At 48.0% G+C, this 3,871-nt stretch overlaps 2 non-coding genes across 2 annotated transcripts; one reads left to right on the forward strand and one right to left on the reverse strand.

The window, feature by feature from the left end:
* Positions 1-643: 643 nt before the first annotated feature.
* Positions 644-716, reverse strand: TRNAR-UCG (transfer RNA arginine (anticodon UCG)). The gene has a single exon. It is a non-coding gene; the product is annotated as a tRNA-Arg (tRNA).
* Positions 717-1,809: 1,093 nt separating this feature from the next.
* TRNAN-GUU (transfer RNA asparagine (anticodon GUU)) lies at positions 1,810-1,883 on the forward strand. The gene has a single exon. It is a non-coding gene; the product is annotated as a tRNA-Asn (tRNA).
* The last annotated feature ends 1,988 nt before the right edge of the window (positions 1,884-3,871 follow it).

Genomic DNA, 3,871 nt, shown 5'->3' on the forward strand with positions numbered 1-3,871 from the left:
GAACACACAGCTGTGCATGGTTGAAGCTACAGATATACTATGGTAAATTAACAAAGAAACAGCTGTGGCAAATGTCCCACTAATCCAAGGTGTTAAATTTCACAGTGTTTGACTAAGCAAACAGCAGCCCAGTCTGCCTTCATTAAATATGCGGCACTGAACAAAATTTAAATTGCAAACAAATCCTGAAATCACAAATGTGTCTAACAAATTGTTTGCATAGTGTTCATTTACTACAGAGATTGTTTGTTGCAGAGATTCAGATTGCATTAGGCAGATTACAGGGTGGTGTCAATTCCTAGACACTTTTGGGATTCCCTAGAATTCTGTTGTGGTGACCACACATTTCTACTAAAGCCCTTGTGTGTATAACTTATCCTGGTACATCCACACCCAACACCAATGCACTTGTGGGATCTAACATGGTACCATACCCACAACGTAGCAAATATTTTCTTCTTATGGGTCCTTACAGGTTACACATCCTCTGCCGCTTTGCTGTCATTTTATGATGAACCTCCAAGGCCTGCTCCATGTATTTTCCAGGAATTATTCCAATCTCTGTGTTTGTTTCTGAACTCTATCTATATTCTTAAAAGTTTTTTTCTCTCTAATAGGAAAAAAAACAACATAGATGTAAAAACGACCATGAAGGGACTCGAACCCTCAATCTTCTGATTCGAAGTCAGACGCCTTATCCATTAGGCCACACGGTCAGATGGGATCCCTATGACACCAATATTCACACAATTAAAGAGATTTAGCAATTTAATTACATTGTATCTTTTCCTTTTTCCAATATTTTGATATACAATAAAATACAAACTTTTTGTCCATTAAAAAAATAAATGGTATTTTTGTATTTAGGTTCTTTTCGCAGTATCCAATGGGAGGCACTGGAACACTGGGGTATAGTGCGGTGGCAGTAGCTTGGGTACTTTAAAAATGTACCAGCAGCAGTTAAAGCTCCTCCTCTTTTGTACCCTCATAGGTTGCCTTGAATGTGAGTATCCACCATAGGTTAAGGACTGCCATGGGGGGGGGGGGGGGGGGGGAGATCTAAAATCTGCTCTCACCAGTGGGTCTGGGTCATTAGGTCGACAAGACTTAGGTTGACAGTCATTAGGTCGACCACTATTGGTCAACGTGCATTCGATCGACATGGTCACTAGGTCAACATGTACTAGGTCGACATGAAAAAAAGGTCAACATGAGTTTTTTTTAGTTTTTTTGGTGTCCTTTGCTTGCCACAGGTTACTATTCCCATTCATAATCCACGTGGATCATAAAGTATGAAAAAATTCAAAAAAAAATGTAAGAAATAAAAACTGAAAAAATCATGTCGACCTTTTCCATGTCGACCTAGTACATGTTGACATAATGACCATGTCGACCTAGTAACCATGTTGACCTAATGCATGTCGACCAATAGTGGTCGACCTAATGACTGTTGACCTATGTCTTGTCGACCTAATGACCGTATGCCGCGCCAGCCGTCCTTCCCACACTGTGCAATGTCATGACGTCAGGTGCTCAGGAGGAGATCCGGAACCTCTTCATGACCACAGAGATGTCTCAAATATGGGTCATAGAGGTCCAGATTCAATCCCTGAACTGCTGGGGGGAAATGTAGAAATGGACGCCTGTAACTGCACTAAGGGAAGCATAGTATAATTATACAGCGATCATTTCTAATGGTCTTATGGCCAAAACTACAGCTGTGTATTACTATTACCTCTGTGACAGTGTATAGGCTGCTTGTACAGCGATCTTCCCCTGCTAGGTATAAAATCTGAGGCAGCCTCATAGGTCTCTGTGGCGCAATTGGTTAGCGCGTTCGGCTGTTAACCGAAAGGTTGGTGGTTCAAGCCCACCCAGGGACGTCAATGTTTTTCTCCGTCTCTCACTGCAGGACTGTCCTGTAAGATACAATATTATACACATGTACAGTATATCTGATCACATTTACCAGACAGCTGGTTCCTCAATGCACATGATGTCTGGTTACTGACTCTGCACACGGGGCTGCAGCTAGTGTCAGCCAGGACTGAGGACCAGTGATCTTCTGAGGGCACATGAGAGGTTACTGACTGCACACGGGGCTGCAGCTAGTGGCAGCCAGGACTGAGGACCAGTGATCTCTGCTGCTAATGTTTTACCAGAACAGAGAATAAATAACAGGCGAGGCCGGGGCTGACTGGGGCAATGTAGCAGCCTGCTAATGGGATCCAGAACCACAAGCAACTTTTTAGCAATAAAATAATGCAGTCAGGCTTGTTATCCTCAGTGATATAATTCAGGAAATTTCCAATAAATAATGTGATAAATTAAAAATCTTTCTGGAGAATGCGGGCATCGATCCCGCTACCTCTCACATGCTAAGCGAGCGCTCTACCATTTGAGCTAATTCCCCTCTGCAGAGCCTGCACTCTCACACTGTGAGGCAGGACGAGGTCAGGAAAGCCACTTGCGTGTGATGGGGCATTGAGGAGAGGTTCAGTATGATTTACCGATGGAGACAATACCAACTGTCATAATCCCGACAGCCATTGACCTACAGTCAACATACTGACATGATTAAAATGCCAACATTCATTGTGCCGACATGTTCAAAATGTCGACATAGTCAGAATAACGTAATTTGAAATGCCAACATGTCAAAATACCGACATGAGTTTATCTGTTTTTTTAGTTTCAATGCTGACATAGGTCAACATGGGCACTGTCTAAGTGTACCGTGTCCCCTCGCTATTATATTCCCACTCCAGGTCCACTAGGATGGTAAAGTATGAACAAGTCTGTTTTTCTGCAAAAAATCCTTAAAAATGCATGTCTGCATTTTGGCATGTCGGCACTTCAAATGTAGGTATTTTGACTGTCAGTCAATGGCTGTCAAGATTACCGTCTGTATTGTGTCCATTGGTAAATCAACTGCTACCCCTGAGAAGACATCAGTGTGAGATAATCAGGGACACACATCTCAGGACACCCGGCACGACAGACGCTGGAAAAGCCAAGGAAGTTGGGAGCTAAAAAGTCACCCAGAGGAGGGGGCGTGGCCTGGCTGCTGTGGAGAGTAGCTGTGCATCTCCTCAGCTCCTGCAAGCACAGCTAATAAAAGCACCTTTCCACACTCCCAGCCAGCTTCTGTCAGCCCCAAGCGCCCATCTATCCTGCTGCTGCTGTTTGGGGGGACCCGCGGAGTCGGGGAGCACTTTTAAGTGCTCCTGCGGATTGCGGCCTTCCCCCCAAGGTGAAGCCCCGGCCTTGATTTGAGAGACGGCCCGGACCGGCCGCTGGAGAGAAGAGCCCTGCCGTGGATGGTTCCTCCTCGGCATACTGCCGCCCTGTTTGGACCCTCCGGACGGAGAACCGTGCCCCGCTAGGTGGGTGAGTCTGCTCCGTGATCGGAGCTTCCCTGCTGGCCGTGGCGCCCGCTGTCCCCCGGAGCTGCGGAGGCCGCCGTGCCGTCAGACGCGACCTCCCTCCCCCACCTCTTCCACCCGCCTGGTAGCCTGGGACGCAGTGGGCCGCGCGGCCGGCCGCCGGAGCCCGCTATCCTCCCGCTCCCCTCTGCAGCGGGGACGAGAAGCCTACTGACGGCTTTACACCCGGGCCGACGCACAGTTCCGGAGCGGCGGGGAGAAAGCACACATCTCTCCCCTGCCCCCTGGAGCTCTCCATCAGACCGCTATTTACGAGACCACACCTGGTCCTGAACACCCCCAAGCACTGTATTTGTGCCAGTGAGTGCCCTGCTGTGCGATCCCGAGCGGCGACGACCAGCAGCAAGCTGCTGCGGCGGTGAGGCCTACGCCGTTCACTGAAGCCGGGGCCTAGAGTTTCAGGACGACCCGGCGGGAGGCTCCGG

The sequence above is a fragment of the Pseudophryne corroboree genome, chromosome 8, assembly GCF_028390025.1.
Source record: "Pseudophryne corroboree isolate aPseCor3 chromosome 8, aPseCor3.hap2, whole genome shotgun sequence".
NCBI lineage: Eukaryota > Metazoa > Chordata > Amphibia > Anura > Myobatrachidae > Pseudophryne > Pseudophryne corroboree.